The 27043-nt window shown below is 36.9% G+C and overlaps 1 protein-coding gene and 6 non-coding genes across 8 annotated transcripts in view; all 7 read left to right on the top strand.

Annotated features, from left to right (window-relative positions):
- Positions 1-27043, top strand: part of LOC149625257 (ATP-binding cassette sub-family C member 1-like) — a 175447-nt gene that overhangs the window by 49401 nt on the left and 99003 nt on the right. The gene's annotated exons all lie outside the window — the stretch shown is intronic.
- TRNAP-CGG (transfer RNA proline (anticodon CGG)) lies at positions 24236-24307 on the top strand. The gene has a single exon. It is a non-coding gene; the product is annotated as a tRNA-Pro (tRNA).
- On the top strand, positions 24871-24942 carry TRNAP-CGG (transfer RNA proline (anticodon CGG)). Its single transcript has one exon. It is a non-coding gene; the product is annotated as a tRNA-Pro (tRNA).
- Positions 25662-25733, top strand: TRNAP-CGG (transfer RNA proline (anticodon CGG)). The gene has a single exon. It is a non-coding gene; the product is annotated as a tRNA-Pro (tRNA).
- On the top strand, positions 25822-25893 carry TRNAP-CGG (transfer RNA proline (anticodon CGG)). Its single transcript has one exon. It is a non-coding gene; the product is annotated as a tRNA-Pro (tRNA).
- On the top strand, positions 26293-26364 carry TRNAP-CGG (transfer RNA proline (anticodon CGG)). The gene has a single exon. It is a non-coding gene; the product is annotated as a tRNA-Pro (tRNA).
- TRNAP-CGG (transfer RNA proline (anticodon CGG)) lies at positions 26612-26683 on the top strand. The gene has a single exon. It is a non-coding gene; the product is annotated as a tRNA-Pro (tRNA).

Here is a 27043-nt window from a genome sequence, read left to right as displayed (position 1 = left end):
GTCTGGGGTTTATTTTCCAATGAAATACGTTAAGAATTGTAGAGATGAATTTCAAAGGGCCAGATATATTTGCAATTATGCTTTACATATAATTATCTCAAAATATTTTTACCCACATTGTTTATCTAAAGTTTTCCTGCATAGACATTGACTTGATGGCTAAAAAATTAAAAACCTTTCACGAAAGCTTGTCCCGTAGCTAAGGCTCAGCAAGTGCTGAAATGGTTTACCATATTTATCTATTTTTGTTCTTTGCCTTTAATAATCCGTGAGGTGTTTATGCAAAGGATAAATTAAATTAAATGTAAAATACGCGTAATTAAAATCGTTATTTACAGGGAGTATAAGCTGGCAGTCGAAACTTTCGCTTTTAAAAAGTAAAACTAACCTAATTAAATCTTTGGTGACATGTTTTATCTTTATTTCGAGCGTAATTAGAGTCCCAAATAAATATTTTTTTTAAAAATATTGTAGATAAAATTAGGTTAAACGCGTTTCTGGTACTCAAAAAACTTTCAGTGAAAATACATTATTAAACTTAACAACAACATATGTATCTACTGCTTGGTCATTGAAGCCTCCAAAACCCACTTAGTACCCCATACATTTGCACAAGGTTAAAACTTTCTGCCGTTTTCTATGGGGCGCCGTTTCGGACAAAATTCCAAACAAATATGACAACAATAATTTGAGAGTGGAAAACAATAATTTGAGAGTGGAAAACAATAATTTGAGAGTGGAAAACAATAATTTGAGAGTGGAAAACAATAATTTGAGAGTGGAAAACAATAATTTGAGAGTGGAAAACAATAATTTGAGAGTGGAAAACAATAATTTGAGAGTGGAAAACAATAATTTGAGAGTGGAAAACAATAATTTGAGAGTGGAAAACAATAATTTGAGAGTGGAAAACAATAATTTGAGAGTGGAAAACAATAATTTGAGAGTGGAAAACAATAATTTGAGAGTGGAAAACAATAATTTGAGAGTGGAAAACAATAATTTGAGAGTGGAAAACAATAATTTGAACGTGGAAAACAATAATTTGAACGGGGAAAACAATAATTTGAACGGGGAAAACAATAATTTGAACGGGGAAAACAATAATTTGAACGAGGAAAACAATAATTTGAACGAGGAAAACAATAATTTGAACGAGGAAAACAATAATTTGAACGAGGAAAACAATAATTTGAACGAGGAAAACAATAATTTGAACGAGGAAAACAATAATTTGAACGAGGAAAACAATAATTTGAACGAGGAAAACAATAATTTGAGAGTGGAAAACAATAATTTGAGAGTGGAAAACAATAATTTGAGAGTGGAAAACAATAATTTGAGAGAAGAAAACAATAATTTGAGAGTGGAAAACAATAATTTGAACGATCGAGGAAAACGATAGTTTGTTTACTTACATAATTAGGGACTCTGCAGAACTACGTCATGCACAAAGAAACGTACCAGGAGGAGGGGCTTAAATAGCTTTCATTCTGTAGAAAAAAAACACACCATAATGGCGCTGGCGAGTGAAGCTAAACCCGAATTGCAAAGTCCCTTTTCTGAAACTGATAAAGTATGAAGAGTTTTAGGGAATTCGACACTCGTCGGCAATCCTACCCTATAGGTGCCGAATGCCAGTGGCTTCGCTACGCCTTTTTTTATAGCCCCCCCCCAAATGTTAAGCTTAGCCCCCCCCCCCAAATAATCCGTAAACCCTACCAAAAATTGCTGTTGGCAACCTAAAATTCTGTAGCAATATATGAAAAATTTTCAATATCAAACAGTAAAATTTTGAAGAAAAAACAGATGGAGACAAGTAAACTGTTTCATGTTCTTTCAAAGGGAGTCCCAATAGTGTTGACTAAAAGCTAACCAAAACTAAAAATAAACCTATGACGAGTGAAAATCCTTTATAATCGGTTCCGTACTCTTTATCAATGAAAGGTTGTATATTTTTAAAATATGAATAATTTCACGTTGACACAAATTTACGGATAGTTATAAAGGTCTACACATTTTCCAATGAACCCATTATGCAATTTTTTATATTAAGTTCTTATAATAACTTTCAAAGAGTTTGCCCAGATTTAGCCCCCCCCCCTATTTCAAACTCTAGCGACGCTACTGCCGAATGCTCTGTGTCCAGTTTAAAAAACTGCTTATTTCTCAGCCTGATGTAGGCTGCTTTTCACACATGGAAGATTCATACCATTCACACAAGGTAGAAAAGCTGCCTGGATTGCAAAAAGTAGATTTTTTGTGCCCTCCTCCCTCCAGGTAAATAGCCCATTCTCATAGTGGAAATGGTATTTTGGTAGGAATCTTCAAAGCATCTATATCAGAATTGCAATTACTTTTAAAAATTCCAAGACGTCACATCAGTCACATCACATTTAACATTTTATCGCAGAAATTAAATGTTCTGTCTTCTACCAAAAGTATATTTAGGGCCAGCTATTTCATATTTTGCCCCCCATGAATTTCATAGGGAGGGCCAAACCAACTGCAGAGTGGGCCGGGCCCACCTGGATCCCTCTCTGGTGACGGTAATATGATTTTTTTCCTGACAAGGCTACATGTACGAGCGCGCCACTTAATTACTCTTTGCCAGCTGAAAGTCCTGTGTCCTCTTTCCATTGTAAGTTATCCTTAGACGTCCCCCTTGCTTTTGACTACCTATAGAACCCCGTTATGAAGGGAGGGTGAAATGGAAAACCAAGTGATTTTTTTATCGATTCTTCTACTATTGATAAGACCTATCTGCATAGTGAAACATCCAGAAAATACCTCCGAATGAAATTAGAATTCAAATTAGTTTAATATTTCCAGAGCTGTGCTACTTAGATGACAACTAATTGGATTAGAATTAGCAATTAGATAATTATTTATGAACTAATTAATTAGCCAATTAGCAATTAGATAATTATTTATGAACTAATTAATTAGCCAATTAGCAATTAGATAATTATTTATGAACTAATTAATTAGCCAATTAGCAATTAGATAATTATTTATGAACTAATTAATTAGCCAATTAGCAATTAGATATAGAAACTAATTAAATTCAATTAGAAATTAGGCATTTATTTATCAAACTAATTAATTAGAATTACCAATTAATTACTCGTCTAATTAAGCTAAAAAAGAAACCATAAGTAATTATAAAAGTATAAAAGTGTCCATGGATTTCCTACTTTGGTAATGCAAAGTTTAATGTTTTAAAGGAAAGCGCGGCTCCATGATCACCCCTAGCATTCTGGCTAATCTTCTGGACACGAATTTTACCTTGCCAAAGGCAGGAACCAATCAGACCTAATGTACTAGTTCCCATTGGTTCCTGCCTTCAGTAGCGTCGCTAGGGATTGAAATTTGGGGGGGCTAAATCTGGGCAAACTCTTTGAAAGTTATTATAAGAACTTAATTTAAAAAATTGCATAATGGGTTCATTGGAAAATGTGTAGACCTTTATAACTATCCGTAAATTTGTGTCAGCGTGAAATTATTCATATTTTAAAAATATACAACCTTTCATTGATAAAGACTACGGAACCGATTATGAAGGATTTTCACTCGTCTTAGGTTTATTTTTAGTTTTGGTTAGCTTTTAGTCAACACTATTGGGACTTCCTTCGAAAGAACATGAAACATTTTACTTGTCTCCATCTGTTTTTTTCTTCAAAATTTTACTGTTTGATATTGAAAATTTTTCATATATTGCTACAGAATTTTAGGTTGCCAACAGCAATTTTTTGGTAGGGTTTACGGATTATTTTTTTGGGGGGGGGGGGCTAAGTTTAACATTTGGGGGGGCTATAGCCCCCCAAAAAAGGCCTAGCGACGCCACTGCCTGCCTTTGGCTTAACTAGTCTTTAGCTAGCTTAGCCACTGTGTAGCAGAAGTTATCCCGGAGGCTCCGAGCAGAAAAACCATCTTTAAGGGGAACCAACGGAGCCGCGCTTTCCTTTAATACCCTCGAAAAATCGGTACGGAAGCCGTGAATTATTCTCGAAAAATGAGACAAGCTTCGAGCCTTCCGTCTTGTTAAAATTTGTCTCATTTCTTCATTTTCTTGCCACAGTTCCTAAAATGAACTCCTGAGTAGCAAATCCACGAGCACTGCTATTAATTCAAGAAGGAAAAATAGTCGATATTTCAAAATGGGGCAGTTACGATTTACAAAATTTTCTTAGACTACACTGTGGGGGAAATTCATTGAGTGAGTGAGAGAGAGAGTGAGAGAGAGTGAGAGAGAGTGAGAGAGAGTGTGAGAGAGTGTGAGAGAGTGTGAGAGAGTGTGAGAGAGTGTGAGAGAGTGTGAGAGTGTGAGAGTGTGAGAGTGTGAGAGTGAGAGTGAGAGTGAGAGTGAGAGTGAGAGAGTGAGAGTGTGAGAGAGAGTGAGAGTGTGAGAGAGAGTGAGAGTGTTAGAGAGAGAGAGACTTTAGAAAAAAACAATAAACTTAATTGGAAGTTAACACTCTAGAAAAAAAAAACATTAATACTTAAATGATTTTGTGATTTCGCTTCTGATTTCGGATTTTTTATTCGATTTCGAAATCAGCATTGATTTCGGATTTCTTAAGTTGGATTTCACGGGTAGAGTACGGGATCTCATGAATGACCGACCCTTCGGTAAAAAATCATATCAATAATGGTTGGCCAATATTTGAACACCCCTAACCTTAGATTTGGACTAAATAAGGGAAATATAAAAGTTTCTTTGGGAAAAACTTTGAAGCAGAAGGTCCAAGTTGTCTGTGACACCGAGAAAAAAGGCCTTTGTTAAAATTGCTTGTCGTCACGTAGCAGCTAGGATCGAACTACCGTAGTTAGTCTCGTGTCTTATCAAAATGCCAGCCTATTCCAAGCAGGACAAATTGAACATGATGTTTATGATGATTACCTAAGACGGCAAGACCTTTACGTGAACTAGTTGAAGCCGATCCATTACTTTTATAAAGGTACTGTTCTCTGACGAGGCTATATAGGGATGGTTCATTAAACAGGTGTAACGTACAGTATTGGACCTAATAAAATTATCACTGGTTACGACATCATAATCATCAATTGCGATGGAAGATGAAATTTTGGTGGGCATTCTTGGAAACCGAGTTATCGAACCCTTCTTCTCGATGAGAAAATCACTGAAGACATTTACTCGTACTTCCTACGTCTATGAGTTTAGTGCTTGTAAATGTATAGCAAGACATGGACAGTCGTCTTGAAGAGTCCCTCCACCCCAATGGTACTCACATCGAACATTTACGTTGAGGTGTTTAATAAACAGATTAGTCTAGAGGTTGTAATAATAACGCCGAAGGGGGGTTATTATGAACTCCTGATATATCCATTTCTGTGTTTTTGCAACTCGAGAATGGGCATTTACAATTCATAGTTATTTAAGAAATAATACATTTAAATCCTAAAAACTATCTACTCCCATAATTTAATAATGCAAAACTCATGAACTTTAACATATTCACCTTTATTTTGTGTTGTGTATGTTGTGCTTAAAACATGGTGGGAAATATATTTTAAAATCTTTATAACAACATGAGTATTCGCCTTTTTATTAAGATCTATAGCAACATCAATGTTCTAAAACGAAGCATTTTAAATTTCGCGCCAAAGAGTGGATTTTCCCGCCATCTACGTGTTGCTGTTGGAAGTAAAACATCCAGTGTTTACCGCGCATGTCAAGGGGCGGGGCTTAACCTTTCCCCACTCGGTCTATATATCACTCTACTTTTCTAGTATGTGTATGTTGCGATCCCCTTCGACACTTCTTTATATTGGTCTACAGCGGTCATAGCCAATTCAACACATCTTAAGATCAAATTCACCCGCACCTACTTCGGATTACGAAACTTAACACTGAGCGCGAATTCCAATCAACTTTAGACATTTTATCGGGTCCAAGTGAATCCGAGTCTAGTACTGTAGTTAGGCTGTTGGGTTTTTCGTTATGACACGAAGACGATGAAAAACGCATGAGGCAAGTCAGTTTTACTTTAATCTTCGCAAATGTCTTTATTTTGAAGTTATTTTCAGCGATAGGGTAAAATTAAATAGGTTTATTAATAATACAAGGTTTTTGCAAGTAGGTTATTTGTTTAAAAATGATCGTCTTTTCAGAAAGGATGAAGGTCAGGTCTATTTTTCAATTTTAAGTTCCAATAGCTATGTTTTCTCTCCCTTAGGAAATATTTCCCACGATCACAATTTTAATTGCACAAGCACGAAAGTTTTTAATATAGTATCACATCTGAGACTAAATATTCACTAGGCAGCGAAAGGACGAGAAAAAAGTTCACTCCTGGAGGCAAACACATTTATCGTGAGAAACTTTCTCTAAAGCCGGGCACTCACGGATTCTTTTTTCCCGTAAGAGTTAACATCGTGTATTCCCACGCCGTAGGTCTGTTTCTTACATGAAGTCAGTCTGAACGGAAGTAGTCATCGGGTATAGGGCTGTGCGAATACTCGGATTTTCGAATAGTATTCGTTTAATTCGAATCGAATTTGACATTTGGAGAAAAGCGATTATTCGAAAAGAAATTCAAACAACCTCAAATACGAATACAGTTCCCTAAACCGAGTAATCGTTTCCAAGGGGTTAAATTCGAGTAGAAAACGAGTATTCGATTGAAAATTGGAGGGACTAGAATGGTCACATGACTTATATCAAACGCGTCTCTTTTGGAATTTCAACGCGATTGCGCAGTTCGCCGAGTTTTGTTTTACTCTCACTAAATACTTAGTCTCAGCGGGCGAACAAGAGAGAAAGGAAACATTCCATTGTATGCGGGAACTTAAATATTTATCGACTGCTAAATGTATTTCAAAAACGATTAATCGTTTGGAAAATAATATTCTTCTGATAAAACCGAATAATCAAATTTTCGAGTACTCGTTTTGAAAATGGTTAATCGTTTTGAAACGAACATCCTTCTGATAAAACCGAGTAATCAAATATTCAAGTAGTCGTTTTGATTGCTAGGTGTAGAGATGTGAAATTACCGTAATTTTTAAAAATGGTAATTTACCGGGTAAATTACCGAAAAATTACCGGTAAATTACCGATTAAAATTTTGGAATAACAAAAATTACCGTAATTTATGGTATTTTATACTTTCACAGGATTATTACCGCGGTAATTTACGTAATTAACCGGTAAATTACCATTTTAAAATTACGGTAAGATATAAATCGGTAATTTACGCGGTATTTGGTAAATTACCGGTAATTTACGGACGGTAAATTACCGACTCACATCTCTAGCTAGGTGCATTTAGAAAACGATTAATCGTTTTGAAACGAATATTCGTCTGGAAAAACCGAGAAATAGAGTTTTTGAATACTCGTTTTGAAAAAAAACGAGTACTCGAACTAGATTTTTTTAAACGAGTAATATTCGTTTGAACGGGTACTCGATTCGGATTTCGCATAGGAGATTCACTATTCGATTCCATTAGAAAAACCACTATTCGCACAGCCCTATTAATTTAAAAATATATTTAAACATGTTTTTTACCAATTGGGGGCGCAATATGAGCTGCTTATCGTATGTGGAAGCTGAACTTTTAGCATCCGTCCTTTCATCGAATAAGGCGCCAGAGTGCAAATAGGGATGGAAATGAGTATAAAATATATAGTGGATTTTCAAATAGTAACAAGATGATAACTTTCGAAACTGGTCTATTACATTAAGTCCGACCAAATACGATAAAAGCATGGTATTTAATATTTTGGAAATCTCTTCATTTTCCTTTAAAAGAAAATATTTATGAAACTCCTTCGTAAACAAATGCCATCATAAGTTAAAAACATTTGCTTGTTGTCATGCTACAGGGATACTAAGAGTTCGAGTACTACGCAGGAATTCCTACACACGGTTTTGAAGTCAGTCTTCCTATTTAATTGGTGATAAGTCTTTGACAGCGAATCATCAGACGGCGCTTTACGAGAATCTGTGATGTTTTACTCCACGAATGTCTCTCAGATCCACTGTCAAACGTATCCAACACATACTCTAAAGTTATTATGCCATACAACACTTCACTGTAAATGATCGCCCATGTATGTCCCTGCACATGCCAAGTCCATCGTTGCACACTGAACGTAATATAATTGTACATGGGTAGCCCGTCACTGGAAATGGCACGCCACGTCCCTTCATATAGAAAGCACGCCCCTGCACATGGAGAGTCCATTGCAGCACGCTGAGAATCATGCCTTTGTACATGGAAGTACGTCACTGCGAACGGCACGTCACGTCCCTGCACATGGCAAGTCCATTACTGCACACTGAACGTCATGTCAATGTACATAGAAAGCCTGTCACGTCATTGCTGCACACTAAACGTCATGTCATGGTACATGGATAGTCCGTCTCTGCAAACGGCACGTCACGTCCCTGCACATGGCAAGTCCATTACTGCACACTGAACGTCATGTTATTTTACATGGAAAGCCCGTCACTGCACACGGAACGTTTATGTTATTGGGCCAATTAGATGCTACTGAACAGCTATCTTAAATTCTAGTTATACTTCGTCAAATCTTTCTTTCCTCTCTCAAATCATTCTTTTCCTCTCTTAAGTCATTCCTTTCCTCTCTCAAATCCTTCTTTCCTCTCTCAAATCATTCTATTACTCTCTCAAATTATTCTTTTCCACTCTTAAATTATTGTTCACCTGCGTAAAAAGCCCCTGCACACTGAACATCATGTAAATGTACATGAAGCCAGTCACGTCCCTGCGTATGGCAAGCCCATTTCTGCCCAATAAACGCCATACATTGAATGGCCGTCACCGCGAAAGGCACGTCACGTCCCTGTACATGGCAAGTCCATTGCTGCACACTGAACGTCATGTCATTGTACATGGAAAGGCCGTAACCGCGAATGGCACGTCACGTCCCTGCACATGGCAAGTCCATTGCTGCACACTGAACGTCATGTCATTATACATGGAAAGCCAGTCACCGCGAAAGGCACGTCACGTCCCTGCACATGGCAAGTCCATTGCTGCACACTGAACGTCATGCCATTGTACATGGAAAGGCCGTAACCGCGAATGGCACGTCACGTCCCTGCACATGGCAAGTCCATTGCTGCACACTGAACGTCATGTCATTATACATGGAAAGCCAGTCACCGCGAAAGGCACGTCACGTCCCTGCACATGGCAAGTCCATTGCTGCACACTGAACGTCATGTCATTGTACATGGAAAGGCCGTAACCGCGAATGGCACGTCACGTCCCTGCACATGGCAAGTCCATTGCTGCACACTGAACGTCATGTCATTGTACATGGAAAGGCCGTAACCGCGAATGGCACGTCACGTCCCTGCACATGGCAAGTCCATTGCTGCACTCTGAACGTCATGTCATTGTACAATGAAAGGCCGTCACCGCGAAAGGCAAATCATGTCAATGTACATAAAAAGCCTGTCTCGTCCCTGCAAATAGCAAGTCCATTGTTGCCCAATAAACGCCATACATGGATTGGCCGTCACCGTGAAAGGAACGTCATGTCCCTGCACATAGCAAGTCCATTGTTGCATACTGAACATCATGTCATTGTATACATGTCAAGTCCATTGTTGCATACTGAACATCATGTCATTGTATACATGGAAAGGCCTCACTGCGAAAGGCAAGTCACGTCCCTGTATATGGCAAGTCCATTGCTACACAATGAACTTTATGTCTCTGTACATGGAAAGGCCGTCACTGCACACGGCGCTTTTATGCTGGTAGGCCAATTAGACGTTATTGATCTGGTATCCAAATTATTCATAACCATCGTCAAATCATGGTTTTTATAATTAATAAAAATTAATTGTTTTTATCGTCAAATTATTGTTTTCTATCGCCAAATTATTGTTTTCCTCGTTCAAATTATTGTTTTCCTCGTTCAAATTATTGTTTTCCACTCTCAAACTATTGTTTTCCTCGTTCAAATTATTGTTTTCCACTCTCAAACTATTGTTTTCCTCGTTCAAATTATTGTTTTCCTCGTTCAAATTATTGTTTTCGTCGTTCAAATTATTGTTTTCGTCGTTCAAATTATTGTTTTCCTCGTTCAAATTATTGTTTTCGTCGTTCAAATTATTGTTTTCCTCGTTCAAATTATTGTTTTCCTCGTTCAAATTATTGTTTTCCTCGTTCAAATTATTGTTTTCCTCGTTCAAATTATGGTTTTCCTCGTTCAAATTATTGTTTTCCTCGTTCAAATTATTGTTTTCCTCGTTCAAATTATTGTTTTCCTCGTTCAAATTATTGTTTTCCTCGTTCAAATTATTGTTTTCCTCGTTCAAATTATTGTTTTCCTCGTTCAAATTATTGTTTTCCTCGTTCAAATTATTGTTTTCCTCGTTCAAATTATTGTTTTCCTCGTTCAAATTATTGTTTTCCTCGTTCAAATTATTGTTTTCCTCGTTCAAATTATTGTTTTCCACTCTCAAACTATTGTTTTCCTCGTTCAAATTATTGTTTTCCTCGTTCAAATTATTGTTTTCGTCGTTCAAATTATTGTTTTCCTCGTTCAAATTATTGTTTTCCTCGTTCAAATTATTGTTTTCCTCGTTCAAATTATTGTTTTCCTCGTTCAAATTATTGTTTTCCTCGTTCAAATTATTGTTTTCCTCGTTCAAATTATTGTTTTCCTCGTTCAAATTATTGTTTTCCTCGTTCAAATTATTGTTTTCCTCGTTCAAATTATTGTTTTCCTCGTTCAAATTATTGTTTTCCTCGTTCAAATTATTGTTTTCCTCGTTCAAATTATTGTTTTCCTCGTTCAAATTATTGTTTTCCTCGTTCAAATTATTGTTTTCCTCGTTCAAATTATTGTTTTCCTCGTTCAAATTATTGTTTTCCTCGTTCAAATTATTGTTTTCCTCGTTCAAATTATTGTTTTCCACTCTCAAATTATTGTTTTCCTCGTTCAAATTATTGTTTTCCTCGTTCAAATTATTGTTTTCCTCGTTCAAATTGTTTTCCTCGTTCAAATTATTGTTTTCCACTCTCAAATTATTGTTTTCCTCGTTCAAATTATTGTTTTTCACTCTCAAATTATTGTTTTCCACTCTCAAATTATTTTATTGTTTTATACGTTCAAATTATTGTTTTCCACTCTCAAATTATTGTTTTCCACCCACAAATTATTGTTTTCCACCCTCAAATTATTGTTTTCCACCCTCAAATTATTGTTTTCCACCCTCAAATTATTGTTTTCCACTCTCAAATTATTGTTTTCCACTCTCAAATTATTGTTTTCCGCTCTCAAATTATTGTTTTCCGCTCTCAAATTATTGTTGTCATATTTGTTTGGAATTTTGTCCGAAACGGCGCCCCATAGTTTTCGGTTAGTTTTAAGTCGATCAAATGTCTGACTTTATAAGCAGGTTCGCACTGCATGCGAGAAGTGCCCACGTTATAATTAACTGCACTCCATGCATTGGGATATGGTTCTGCATGCGAGAACTATCCTTGTTTCTAGAGGGCTAAATCAAATTACCACATAATCTTCCCTATATTTCCCAAGAAAATTTCAAAGTTATTCCCAAGAAAATTCCAAAGATATTTCCCAAGAAAATTCTTAACATATTTCCGAAGAAAATTCCAAAGATATTTCCCAAAAAGATTCTAAAGATATTTCCCACAAAATTCCAAAGATATTTCCCAACAAAATTCCAAAGATATTTCCCAACAAAATTCCAAAGATATTTCCCAACAAAATTCCAAAGATATTTCCCAACAAAATTCCAAAGTTATTTCCCAACCAAATTCCAAAGTTATTTCCCAACAAAATTCCAAAGTTATTTCCCAAGAAAATTCCAAAGTTATTTCCCAAGAAAATTCCAAAGTTATTTCCCAAGAGAATTCCAAAGATATTTCCAAAGATATTTCCAAAGCAATTTCCAAAGAAAAAGAAGCCAATATTCCCCAATTTCCCAAAGAACCTCTTAAGGATTTCTACAGAAATTTCCCAAGGAATTTTCTAAAGAGTTCTAAAGAAGATTTTTGTAAGGGATATTTGTACACGAGTGTCGGTACGTCTAAAATATACCTTTGGGGTCGTGACATTACCAACCCAAACTTCTACTTTCTCCGAAATATTGTGAACTTGGTTCATTTTAAAGCGGTTAAGAAATGACGATTTCGACGTTGAGTTCCTACCTAATATAGTTTTTCCTCAAAGTTTAGGTGATCTCCAAAAAAAGAGTAATACGAATGACATCATATCTAATTCAACCAATCAATGCGCCTATATTATAACTGTCCGACGAATGACGTCTATTATAACAGTTCGACGAATGACGTCATATTTGCCTTAAGTTTTACTCTAATGATACAAACGTTTTTATTGTTATATTGGGACTATTTGTTACAAACTTCTATTGTTAAAGTTACTCTAATGATACAAACGTTTTTATTGTTATATTGGGACTATTTGTTACAAACTTCTATTGTTAAAGTTACTCTAATGATACAAACGTTTTTATTGTTATATTGGGACTATTTGTTACAAACTTCTATTGTTAAAGTTATATTTTTTTTAGGGTCGACGGTATAAGCATTTTCTAATGGCATAGAATTAAGGCGATATTTACAAAGTCACGTCCTGTTCTTATGGAATATTACAAGTCAGCTATATAAAATATAAATCGAAAGACCTATGTTTGTATTAAGAAGTGCTAAGCTTATTGGCTGACTTAACCATCTGGGTAGAAGGTTTAAAAAACTAACCAATTACAAATTGTGTACTAGAACGTTTATAGCACGTGATTTTACTGTTACAAGCACATCTTGGAATCGGAAGTTTCTTAGAAATCAGTTAAAGGCGGACATTTAGAGGTCTTACAAGTTATCTAAAATTTCAATAGAAAAATGGTCAAAATTTTTTAAAAAAGGCTTTTGGATTTCAACTTAGTTTAAAGTTTTTGATGAAAATGATTTTAAGTACGAGTGAAAAATATTATTTGTGTGGATATAGTGGTTTCAAGCGTGTAATTTTTCAGTAAAAACCACGTTTGTTTTTGTGATCATCAACTTAAATAAGGAATACATATATTCACATTGAAAGGTAACATTTTTTTGCTATATTTAAATTAGTTTTGGGGTGCCTAGTTTTTGAAATGTGCACAAATTTCAAGAAAAATATTGTATAAGTGAACTATCGTTATGAGTTATAGACGTGACAGGGTGTTAGCCACTAAAATAAGATCAATATACATGACAAAAATGGGTAATGAACGAAAAATAAACGAACTCCTCCTCCTCTTCATTTAAATTAGCAATGCGTATAGAGCTTCATCTATTTAGTTGTCTCAAACGGCAGAAAATCCAACCCTTTTCTTATGAAACAAAAGTCATACCATCCTGTTAACTGGAAATGGTAATTTTAAAACCCTTTCGCTAGGAATGCGAGATGTAAAACACTTTTCTCTAGAAATGAAAACAATGTAGCTGACTGAGAATTTAAGTTTATTATACTACAATTTACAATACTTATTATTCATTTCCGTAAAAAAAAATTAATGTAAAAAAGATACACGAGCCACTTTAGTATGAGTTACCTCTTCTTGGTCTCTAAATGTAAATGATCTACCATTGCTAATAGTATGCCAGCCGGTATTATGCGAACAAAATTCCTCACTATACATATTAAATAAAGGTTTTTTTATGCAATTACTACAGAAACTTTTCTGAACGCCCCAAATTACTTCTACCATCATGTCGTCTCGATGCACTACTGTATGAGTTTTTACCGCTAGATATTTCGTATTTGGTTCGTCCATATCGCTAAAAAAGACAAAACAGTCTCTGCAAACTCTACGTTGGCATTTCCTTTCACCTTTTCTCCATGTTTTTAAAAAATAGTCATATTCTATGTGGTGGTACCCATCCAATAAAAAGAAAGGGATGGTAACTCTATTCCTTTGCGTAGCTTGAAATTGAGCAAAAGTCAAGCGATTATCCACTTCGAATTCAATTTCTGATTCTGTGATCCAAAGCCAATTTGGTATTTCTTCGGGATATAGATCCTCTTCGCCCAGGTTCCCTCGTTCACCAATAGCTGCTTTCCAAAATACCCGTTCAGATACTCCCCAAAGTTGGCGTGGAATTGTTTTCTTAATATCATTAAAGGTTTGCTCCGTATTAGCTAAAACGAATTCCATTGTTACTACCATGGCTCTAATGGCCATGGATCTCAAAGACATGGGTGACCGAGATTCCATATTGATTTTAAATATATGAAGAGACGCTTTAAAGTTAATAACTGAATGTTGTATGTGCCCTTAAGTTTTAAATTTCCCCTTAAATACCTACTGTTAAATAGATAAAAATATTCGCCAAAAGTAACATTAGGTCGATTGAAAGGTTACTTACCGATAACTGGAATCGAACCAGGATCTTTCGAATTCCATATTTAGCAGCCAATACGCTACCAATCGACCTAATGTTACCTGTGATCTTTGAGTGTGAAACTATAGGTCTATTTTTCCAATAACTACTATCTATACAATGTATGACGGAGGTGATATTAGATTTTTTGGCAAAGGTAGTTTAAGTATAGTAAAGCATATATAAGGCTCATTAGACTTCAAAGTTAATTGTTGCGTTGAGTCATAATTCCAAGAAAAATCCTTCTATACCAGAACTTCGAATTAACTAAAACGCCATTGTTTCTAAGGCTTGAGTTCCAAGAAATTTTAATTTTATTTAAAGGTATGGTTGTTAAGTTTTATTTCTCTATTCGTTTAAGTATGTCGCGCAAATTTTTCCCTACTTTCACGTGCAAAAGCGGTAGGCATGATAAACTACATAAATTACACTCCCTTTAAGAAGTATGAACAATATAAATACCGCAGCCACCGCCACGCAAACTACAAAATATCCTCATTGCTTTCGCTTAATCTCTCTGCTAAAATTAATAATTTCTTCAAAATGGTAAGTAATATATATAAATATATATTTTTGGTACTTTTTCTTACTACTCCATAGTTTTATGTTATCTAGGCTCAAAGCGTTTGCAGTAATCCTTGGGAGACTCTTCAACTACAGTTTAGTCAATCCGAACAAATAGGAGTAAAACTATGCAAGTTTAATAATATATTTCTTTCGATATTATATTTTGTTCTCTGAGTATACTATATACTAGATCTTTCTCTCTCAATATTTTATTTTGTTCTCTGGGTATTTTATATACGATATCTTTCTCTCGATTTCAACAGGGATGCACTCAAGGAAGAGTTGGAGAAATTGGGATTTGGCACTGTACCCGTTAGTGGGGAATTGGAGTGCCCCTATTGCGAGGGCGAGTTAAAGGAGTCCCCCAATTGCGGAAAACTTAACCACTATTGCATTTCACCGGAATGTGAAAGATTTCGGAGGGTCGTCCTTGTCCAGAGGAAAACCATCCTGAGGATTCCAACCACCGCCGAGTCTCGGCACTTATTGGACGTCCGGAACCATTGCGCTGAATGCGGGCAGTATAAGCGCGTCATTAAAAGTATTTGTCCATGTTGGGAGTGGGTAGAGGACAACGAATGATGTATTTCAATTGTTTTGATTAAAAATGAACATTTTGCACCGTCCTTAATCTGTATGCATACATTTATTTTTTTTTTTTAACTATTTTAAATCTGATGTTTTCATTGTTTTTTCAAACATTCCATATCTACAGCTTAACACAGCACAGCCGCATTTATCACGATGTCAGAGATTAGGCGTATTTAAAAAACATTTACTCTGGACTTCTATTTCAAAGCGCAATAACCTAAATTTCTATAAGATGTTATGGTGCAAACCCTAAGGCTTGACAATGAATTCCTAGAAGAGACGCCTTACTCTTAACCGAGATACATTAAAAACCTGTAATCGGGGTTCCCCTCCTCAGTTAAAACCTTCGAAGAAAAGAGGGAATATTTAGATTCAATTTATGAGACTGAAGGAATCAAAATTGAAATGGATGAGGTAACTAAAAACCCTGCTATGAGAGCAATCTCAAAAATTTGTTTGAACTCACTATGGGGAAAATTTGGATTAAATACTAACAAACCAAAGTCTATCATAATAGACGATTATAAAGATCTATTTGGCATTTTAGTAGACGACACAAAAGAACTTATAGATTTAAGGCCCCTAAAAGAAGAGCTATGTTTGTTAACGTATAGTTTGAAGGACGAGTTTCAACCCACATATTATAAGGGGAACCCATATGTTGCCAGCTTTGCTTCATGTTATGGTAGATTAACTCTTTATGAAACACTTGCAAAGTTGAATGAGCGTGTACTTTATATGGATACTGATAGCGTAATCTTTGTTGCAAAAGAGGGGGACTACATACCCCCACCGGTATTAACTTGGGGTGTTGGGTAAACGAACTGGGAGAGGAATCAATTTTAGAATTTGTTTGCAATGCTCCAAAAAGTTACGCCCTGAAAACTACAGACAACAAAACTATCGTGAAAGTAAAGGGCTTAAGTCTTCAAAATCGAGTAAATGAAAATATTGTAAATTTTGACTCCATATTTGAAAGTATTCATAATCAATCGAAAAGAATTAAAGTAGCCGTTCCTTTTAATATACGTAGAGATAAATATACGGCAACAATAATAAATAAAAAAAATACATTTAAAAAGCGCGTAGTTAAGGGTTTTAATACATTTGCATATGGTTACTTAACAGAGACAACTCAGGATGAGTAGATCTAAAAAGAATGTACATTTTTCACCAAATGTAACTGTGTTTGAAATACCTATCGAAGATAGACGTAATTACGCCCTTTACGATGCGCTAAGGTTTAAAGATCGTATTCGAAAGGTGGAAAAAAGGTTACTCAAAATATATACAATTCGAACTGAGCAATAAAATATTCGAGTGTTGAATTTTTTGTGTTATTTTAATTACATTTATTAACCATGGCGTGTCGAATAAAATTTGTGGCGCCCTTTCAGATGTTATGCGCAGGCTCTAGCATTTGTGGTAAATCATCGTGGGTTTTTAATTTATTAAGATATAGAACATGCATGATTAGTCCAAAACCAGATCGGATAGTTTATTGCTATTCAATTTACCAAATTAAATTTGATGATCTGAAAAGGGAAATCTTTGAAATAGAATTTATGGAAAGGTTATCTCCGAATAACGAAGAATTTTGGAATAGAAATCAAAATAACCTCCTGGTGTTGGATGATTTAGCTTCAGGATGTGGTAATAGTAAAGAAATACCTGATATGTTTATTAAGGGCAGTCACCACTATAATACCAGCATAATTTTAATTACACAGAGCTTATTTAGTAAAAATGAAGAGTTCAGATTGATTAGCCTAAATTGCGTTTATATTTTAATATTCAAATGTCCCAGGGATTCATCGCCAATACAATTTTTAAGTAGGCAAGTTTTTCCTAGAAAAAGTCAGTTTCTAGTGAAGGCATACGCCATTGCTACTGAAAAGCCGCACTCGTACATTTTGATTGACTGTCATCAAGCCACGGATGAATGTCTACGAGTTAGAACAAATGTCCTCCCTCCAGATGGAAATATGTACGTATTTATCGACGAATAAGAAAGAGTGACGGTGCATTTTTAATCTATTTAATACAATGATGCTGCCGGTCTCACTTCGTAAGAAATACCCTACCTAACTTTGCTTAAACGAAGCAATAAAATTCAAAGAAAACACATTCTAAAAAACAGTACCAAAGATCAATTAAAGACGCTTTGTAATATTTGTTTTAACATTACACACGGCGGGATACCTTTGACCTCCAAACTAAAAAATCATTTAAAACGTCACAGGAGAGTTATAAGGCCATTAAGTCATGGTCTTTGCCATTAAGTAAGAAGCGTCAGTTGATGATTAATCAATCAGGCGGAGCCTTTTGGCCAATGTTACTGGCTAGTATTATCCCTAGTGCTATCTCAGCTATAAAAAGTTTAACATGAAGAAAATGGTTTTGGTGCCTGCCAAAACCATTTTGGATCCGGTGGATAAAGAATTATCTGAGCTAGATCAAGAAATGCATAACATTCTTCGAAAGTCCGGGTCTACAGAAACTAAACTTAGAGAATACTTGGAAACCCTGCAAAAATATTTAAATATGAAGAAACTAGTACAACCCATTACCGTAGAAACTGTATCGGCACCTCCTACAACTTATCCAGCGCTACCTTCTGCCCCGGTGGTTTCTAGTTCTACCGCTACTTTACCCATTACTCCGAGCCTAACAGGAATACACGCAACTACCCCCATTATGCCTACCGCTTCTGAACAGGGTTCCACCATTTTTCAAGCACCACCTAGCGGGTCCACCTTGACATGGCAGCCATTTACGGCTACGGCTGTAGAGGCTAAGTCTCCAGCACCCAAAAGAAAAAAACTCTACGTAAAAACAGCGTGGCTCAATCATTAGATGAATTTAAAAAATTTCAAGAACTATATTCGCCTCTTCATTCTAAACGTAAAACCAGAAAAGATAAAAAACTGTTGTACCCACTACACTATGGAAAGAAAAATTTAAATAAAAGTTTTTTATTGATTGCAATATTTATTTTGATGTTTCAACAAATGATTACATAAAAACAATAGAACCAAAGCTTCATTATACATTAAATCATTTGGTTTATATAAATCTTGAATAATAACGTTTAGATTATAACCGTAACAGGCATTAACTAGATAAAAAGTACAATGTAAACCGCATGTTTAAGATAATGGATATTGAACAGGTACAGGGTTTATAAACCATTCTTTAGCGTAGACATAAAGATCATTAAGATTATAATAAGAGGGATCATTTCCATAAGAATCAAAAAAGTTCCCTACATTATTATTTACATATATAGCTAACCAATGAAGTCCTGGACTCGATGAAGGTTCGGTATTTAGACAAAAGCAATATTTAGCTTGCTTTGGCGGTAATGGTTTTTGATCGAAAGCAAATACACCGAGGAAAAAAGGTCTTGTTACAGGTTCACACGTTAAAATTTCGATTATTTCCACCGTATTCATTATCCCGATGGGTTATAAATCACGGTACGATCTTTAGAAATAATAATTTCAGATTCGAACTCGGCGTACACTATTACAGTTACGTTATGGACTAGCGGAGATTTGAACTTCATAGATATTCTTAGGCTTCCCTGTTTGCTTCTTGACAAATGTTCAGCGCCCGCTTGTTCTTCCGGTGTAAGATCGAACGCGTACAGAGCGTTACCCTCTTTAAATTCTTCGAAGGTAATACAGTTTCCTTTATTACTTTTGAACAAATCCAAGGCCGTATAGTTTGAGAGGTACTCTCTGGAATACTCGTTAACGGCATAGTGGGGTGTAAACGGAGGATTGGGATATGTTTGATTTCCAATTGTTAGTGCCAAGTAGCTTAAATTAAAATGATTGAATTCAAAGCTATTCAAATCTAGCGCTCCATTAAAGGCTGTTGTTCTAACTAAGCCGATAACTACGAGTGATGGTTGTCTTTCCGTAAAGACATTTTCTCGTATAGTGTCAGTGGAACCGCTACTGATGGAAAAGTATTTTAACACTGTTCTGTTAATTGGATAAATTACATTGTGCTTTTCGTGTACCATCGCCTGAGCTAACATAATCACATTATTTATTTTAATCTTTTTTATAAATAATGTAACATCGTCAATTTTAATTTTAAATTTAGGATTAAGTGCTGCTGTAGATATAATTGCAAATTCATTAACTGACTTTATGAAGCGAAACCGTACATCAATATTATTAATGAGAAATCGACTCATTCGACATACATCCAAATGTAAATCACCCAACATATCAATGCGCTTCGATAGGGCAGCCCGATCTCTTCGTTTCAGCATTCCATTCTTGTCGTTGTTTGACGCGGGTATAAAAACATTTTACTAGCGTCCACAGGGTCATCTTTGTAATACATTTTTGAAGAAAGATAGGACTTTTTGGCACTTGTACCATAGTTTAAATTTGTTTCAAAAAATGCCAAATATGGGTAGGCATTCGTTGGTGTATTAACTTGCGTATCTCCAAAAAATACGTCAACTTGACTAAATAAAGATGCGTGTAATAAATTTATAGGACCAACGTCCTTGTCTTGGGTAGTTAAAGAAGATCCATCCTCCTTAACTAGTTTGACTCGAACTTGCAATAAGGTTTTAGACAAATCCATAAAGACGTCATTAGATCCCGGGATAAAAAGTTCAATTGGTCCATCATCAGAAAGCGAAGCCAAAGCTTTATACATAGCATAATCACTATTTTCTATGTTGTAATTTGTTGGTGGCTGCGCGAACAAATCCAGTTCAGACATCATTCCTTCAACCATTGTTATTTTTAATCGAGAAAATCGGTTTTCGTTCTTTTTCTCTTTTTTGATCGCTTTTTAGGCTTCAGCTTTCTGCGAAGTCCTTGGCCCGTTTGTTGTTGAGCCAAGTGTTGGCTAGCCTTTTGTAGTAAATTTGATCCTGCTTCGCTCAAATTTGATTTCAATGATTCTCTTAGGGTTTTTCCTGCTACGAGGTCCCCTGCTATTCTCGACCCCGTTCTGAGAGCTTCCCTACCTAACACTTTACCTGCTGGTCGAAATATCGGTGTAATATATCTAATTAAACTTTTGAAGATGCTTCCGAGTCCGTTTCCTCTTTGAAATACAGGCCCCCGGAAGTGATTAAGACCATTTCCGGTTTGGCTTAAGTAGTAGTTTAGATATATGTTACTTCGTGACATGCTTGAGAATGAAATGAAGTTTTATGACGGACTTGTTTAATTTAAACATAGTATTTTCTCCGAAATCTGTCCTCATATCAATTTCGATCATTTCAAATGATGGACATCTTAAAGGGTAATAATCAATGTTTTGAAACCTATGTACAGCTAAGCTAGAAGATTTATCATTTATTATTAATATAACCCTCAGAAGAGGGGCATAAACGTCACCAACCACTTGTGGTAGAATTAAATTTGTATAAATATACAAACTAGCCGTACCCTTGTCTATATCGGCTACACTTTTTCCAGTTTCATCCATAAGGGGTCTATCCATTTGGTCCATATGAAACCCTAATAGTCTACCTAGACCAGACTGATTTTTGTTAAAACACAAATAATAGTTATTTTCACATTTTACGTTTACTTTTCCGTCGGGATTAAGCTTAATTACAAAATTACTACTGTGTTCTCGAGGAATTGCGTGGCGCATTGCTTCAATAACATTTTCAATGTGGTTATACTGGCCGGGTTGAATTTGCAGAGTAATTTCCCTTGGATTCGTTGGGCCTTTTCTTTTTCTTATATGTAAAAAATTATTGGAACTATTTAGTTCTAAAGGATCGTCTTTCTTTCTTTTAATCAGTTCTTCGGGAAAAGTGTATCTCTCTTTGATCCAATCCATGAAGGGTAAGCCCAAGATTTTACCCATTTCTTCCGGTATTTGAACTTCATATCCATTTTTAGCTCTCAGAGCGCAAAAAGCCTCATTGTCATCACTGTAGGTGATAAACATATAAACCGACCGTCGTATTTCGGGGGGTATGGTATTATTAATAGATTTAATTAAACTCTTATAAACATCGTATTCGTCTCCACGCAAGTTTCCCGCGACAAGTTGTATCTTATACTGGTCCCAGCTGTTTTCAGTATAGTCATGTACTCCAGCATTGAAATATAAATACTCGCCGGATACATTATCCCAGGCCTGGGGTAAAAATGCTTCGGCAAGCCCCACATGCCAATTACCAACTAAGTTTAAAGGAGCTGGTAACTGAACTTTAAAATGAGATTGCGTGTTATCCGGAAAGACATTCATAGAAGCCGAACTTACTGGTGTAACATAAAATGAATCGTTCGACATGGTTAACTAGATTAAAATGAACATTTATTTATTTGCCAATAGACATATATCAGTAGACCACTTTTTGAAGTTCGCATTCGTAAAAGGCACCTCTTATTTCTTCGTCGTTGTAATCTTTAACTACGTAACAAACTGGATTTCTGTAAAGAACTTTTGATACGGTAAATATTTCCCTCGTCCAATAGCCTTTATAACCCTTTTCGAAAAGAGGTTTACTCTTTGACAGTCTGACAAAATCACCAATCTTTAACTTTGGGGGTTTAGCAGGTTTTTGATGGCCATACAAACGCTGCCATACTAAATGTTCATTTTCGATATTAACATCTTTCGGAGCGAAACCAATACTTGAATGCGTACTAGAGTTATAGGCCTTCATGATTTTTGGCAAACTACCAATATAATTATATTTTTTGGTTCTTGTAAATAGTTTGAATATTTTATCCTTTAAAGTTCTGTTAAATCTTTCAATAACACCGCACTTTATCCTTCCAACACTAGTATAGAGTTGAATACCCTCTTTCTTCAAATATTCTTTAAACAATTTTGATAGAAATTCACTGCCTTGGTCAACATTAATACGCAAAGGCTTTCTCTCTTTGATAGCTTTCTGAAATGCGCTTAAAACTTCTCTACTAGTTTTATTCTTTAAAGGAAAACTCCAGGCATATTTTGAAAATACGTCTATTATAGTCAAAATGTATTGAAACCCTTTGTTATGCTTTTTGATACGTCGTAGATCAATTAGATCGCATTGAAATACTTCATCAGCTGTTGTAGCATAAGTTTGATTTCGAGGGAAGTTTATTCTCCTTGGTTTATGAATAGTGTATGTGGGTTGAGACTGAAGCCAAGTCTCAATTTTTTTCTTTGAAATACTTTTTACTCCTTGTTTCAATTTATTTGCGCTTCCGTAACTAAGAGGGTTTTCAGAATCGTAATATACTCGGCTTAATTTTGATTCCATTGTTATTGCTAAGCTTAAATTCTATTACCCTATTCCTTTATTTAGAATTGATTTCACTATTACAATACAACTGTATTCATACGCTATAAGTTATCACCATAAGTCTATGATACTCTCTATAAGTATGGGTCTATAGAATATATGCCAAAAGCATTAATCACTACGTAGATAGTAAGAATTTAACAATATAATTTTTCCTGGAATTGAATAGTACGAAACTAGCGCCGCGCGCGGAGTTAAAATGGGGGAAGGAACTCGCGGCGCGCGCCGGGAACCCCGCGGGGGTGAGGGGGGAAGGAACTCGCGCGCGGGAACTCGCGAAGATTCACCGCGGCGGCGGCGTGCTCCAGTTCCCACGCTCCAGTTCCCATAACCCAGTTCCCATGACCCAATTCCCACGCACCTACTTTATACCTCTACCGTGGTACGAAATGTAGCCCTATACTACTTACTTGGTCCGTTGGTCTAGGGGTATGATATTCGCTTTGGGTGCGAGTGGTCCCAGGTTCAAATTCCGGACGGACCCGAGTTTTGCAGACGTAATTTAGTGACTATTTATATGCAACTAGTTTAATTGTAGGCGTAGAGATGAGCATGTTTCAGTGTCATACTAGGTCCTTTGGTCTAGGAGTATGATACTCGATTCGGGTGTGAGTGGTCCGGGTTCAAATCCCGGACGGACCCGAATTTTGTAGAAGTAATTTAGTGACTATTTAAATGCAACTAGTTAAATTGTAGGCCTACGAGTTGAACATGTTTCAGTGTAATAAATGGTCCGTTAATCTAAGGGTATGATACTCGCTTTGGAAGTGAGTGGTCCCAGGTTCAAATTCCGGACGGACCCGAGTTTTGCAGAAGTAATTTAGTGACTATTTATATGCAACTAGTTAAATTGTAGGCCTACGAATTGAGCATCTTTCAGTGTCATACTTGGTCCGTTGGTCTAGGGTTATGATACTCGCTTTGGGTGCGAGTGATTCCGGTTTCAAATCCCGGACGGACCCGAGTTTTTGCAGAAGTAATTGACTATTTAAACACAAATAGTAAAATTGTAGGCCTATGAGTTTAGCATGTTTCAGTGTCAAACTTGTCCCGTTGGTCTAGGGGTATGATACTCGCTTCGGGTGTGAGTGGCCCCGGGTTCAAATTCCGGACGGACCGTGTTTTTGCAGAAGTAACATAGTGACTATTTAAATGCAACTGTTGACGGTGTAGTCCTAAGAGTTTAGGTATGTTTCAGTGTCACACAAGTCCGTTGGTCTAGGTTTATGATACTCGCTTTGGGTGCGAGTGGTCCCGGGTTCAAATCCCGGACGGACCCGAGTTTTGCAGAAGTAATTTAGTGACTATTTATATGCAACTAGTTATAATGAAGGCGTAGAGTTGAGCATGTTTCAGTGTCATACTAGGTCCGTTGGTCTAGGGGTATGATATTCGCTTCGGATGGGAGTGGTCCCGGGTTCAAATCCCGGACGGACCCGTGTTTTTGCAGAAGTAACATAGTGACTATTTAAATGCAACTGTTGACGGTGTAGTCCTAAGAGTTCAGGTATGTTTCAGTGCTATACAAGTCCGTTGGTCTAGGGGTTTGATACTCGCTTTGGTTGCGAGTGGTCCCGGGTTCAAATCCCGGACGGACCCGAGTTTTGTAGAAGTAATTTAGTGACTATTTATATGAAACTAGTTAAAATGTAGGCGTAGAGTTGAGCATGTTTCAGTGTCGTACTAGGTCCGTTGGTCTAGGAGTATGATACTCGCTTCGGGTGTGAGTGGTCCCGGGTTTACATCCCAGACGGCCCCGAGTTTTTGTAGAAGTAATTGACCATTTAAACACAAATAGTAAAATTGTAGGCCTACTAGTTTAGCATGTTTCATTGCCATACAGGTCCGTTGGTCAAGGGGTATGATACTCGCTTTGGGTGCAAGTGGTCCCAGGTTCAAATTCCGGACGGACCCGAGTTTTGCAGAAGTAATTTAGTGACTATTTATATGCAACTAGTTAAAATGTAGGCGTAGAGTTGAGCATGTTTCAGTGTCATACTAGGTCCGTTGGTCTAGGGGTATGATATTCGCTTCGGGTGGGAGTGGTCCCGGGTTCAAATCCCGGACGGACCCGTGTTTTTGCAGAAGTAACATAGTGACTATTTAAATGCAACTGTTGACGGTGTAGTCCTAAGAGTTCAGGTATGTTTCAGTGCTATACAAGTCCGTTGTTCTAGGGGTTTGATACTCGCTTTGGTTGCGAGTGGTCCCGGGTTCAAATCCCGGACGGACCCGAGTTTTGTAGAAGTAATTTAGTGACTATTTATATGCAACTAGTTAAAATGTAGGCGTAGAGTTGAGCATGTTTCAGTGTCGTACTAGGTCCGTTGGTCTAGGAGTATGATACTCTCTTCGGGTGTGAGTGGTCCCGGGTTCAAATCCCGGACGGGCTCGAGTTTTTGCAGAAAAAATTGACTATTTAAACACAATTAGTAAAATTGTAGGCCTATGAGTTTAGCATGTTTCAGTGTCATACAGGTCCGTTGGTCTAGGGGTATGATACTCGCTTTGGGTGTGAGTGGTTCTGGTTTCAAATCCCGGACGGACCCGAGGTTTGCAGAAGTAATTTAGTGACTATTTATATGCAACTAGTTAAATTGTAGGCGTAGAGATGAGCATGTTTCAGTGTCATACTAGGTCCTTTGGTCTAGGAGTATGATACTCGCTTCGGGTGTGAGTGGTCCCGGGTTTACATCCCAGACGGCCCCGAGTTTTTGTAGAAGTAATTGACCATTTAAACACAAATAGTAAAATTTTAGGCCTATTAGTTTAGCATGTTTCATTGCCATACAGGTCCGTTGGTCTAGGGGTATGATACTCGCTTCGGGTGTGAGTGGTCCCGGGTTCAAATCCCGGACGGACCCGTGTTTTTGCAGAAGTAACATAGTGACTATTTAAATGCAACTTTTGACGGTGTAGTCCTAAGAGTTTAGCATGTTTCAGTGTCATACAGGTCCGTTGGTCAAGGGGTATGATACTCGCTTCGGGTGTGAGTGGTCCCGGGTTCAAATCCCGGACGGACCCGAATTTTGTAGAAGTAATTTAGTGACTATTTATATGCAACTAGTTAAATTGTAGGCGTAGGGTTGAGCATGTTTCAGTGTCGTTCTAGGTCCGTTGGTCTAGGAGTATGATACTCTCTTCGGGTGTGAGTGGTCCCGGGTTCAAATCCCGGACGGGCTCGAGTTTTTGCAGAAGTAATTGACTACTTAAACACAATTAGTAAAATTGTAGGCCTATGAGTCTAGCATGTTTCAGTGTCATACAGGTACGTTGGTCTAGGGGTATGATACTCGCTTTGGGTGCGAGTGGTCCCGGTTTCAAATCCCGGACGGACCCGAGTGTTTGCAGAAGTAATCAACTATTTAAACACAAATAGTAAAATTGTAGGCCTATTAGTTTAGCATGTTTCATTGCCATACAGGTCCGTTGGTCTAGGGGTATGATACTCGCTTCGGGTGTGAGTGGTCCCGGGTTCAAATCCCGGACGGACCCTTGTTTTTGCAGAAGTAAAATAGTGACTATTTAAATGCAACCATTGACGGTGTAGTCCTAAGAGTTTAGCATGTTTCAGTGTCATACAGGTCCGTTGGTCAAGGGGTATGATACTCGCTTTGGGTGCAAGTGGTCCCAGGTTCAAATTCCGGACGGACCCGAGTTTTGCAGAAGTAATTTAGTGACTATTTATATGCAACTAGTTAAAATGTAGGCGTACAGTTGAGCATGTTTCAGTGTCATACTAGGTCCGTTGGTCTAGGGGTATGATATTCGCTTCGGGTGGGAGTGGTCCCGGGTTCAAATCCCGGACGGACCCGTGTTTTTGCAGAAGTAACATAGTGACTATTTAAATGCAACTGTTGACGGTGTAGTCCTAAGAGTTCAGGTATGTTTCAGTGCTATACAAGTCCGTTGGTCTAGGGGTTTGATACTCGCTTTGGTTGCGAGTGGTCCCGGGTTCAAATCCCGGACGGACACGAGTTTTGTAGAAGTAATTTAGTGACTATTTATATGCAACTAGTTAAAATGTAGGCGTAGAGATGAGCATGTTTCAGTGTCATACTAGGTCCTTTGGTCTAGGAGTATGATACTCGCTTCGGGTGTGAGTGGTCCCGGGTTTAAATCCCAGACGGCCCTGAGTTTTTGTAGAAGTAATTGACTATTTAAACACCATTAG

This window comes from Phalangium opilio, unplaced genomic scaffold, assembly GCF_054372755.1.
Source record: "Phalangium opilio isolate 3A_F unplaced genomic scaffold, DU_Popi_V2 ptg000105l_1, whole genome shotgun sequence".
NCBI classification, from domain to species: Eukaryota; Metazoa; Arthropoda; class Arachnida; order Opiliones; family Phalangiidae; genus Phalangium; species Phalangium opilio.
Note: the sequence above shows the minus strand (reverse complement) of the source record. Positions and strands in the feature narration are given on the sequence as shown.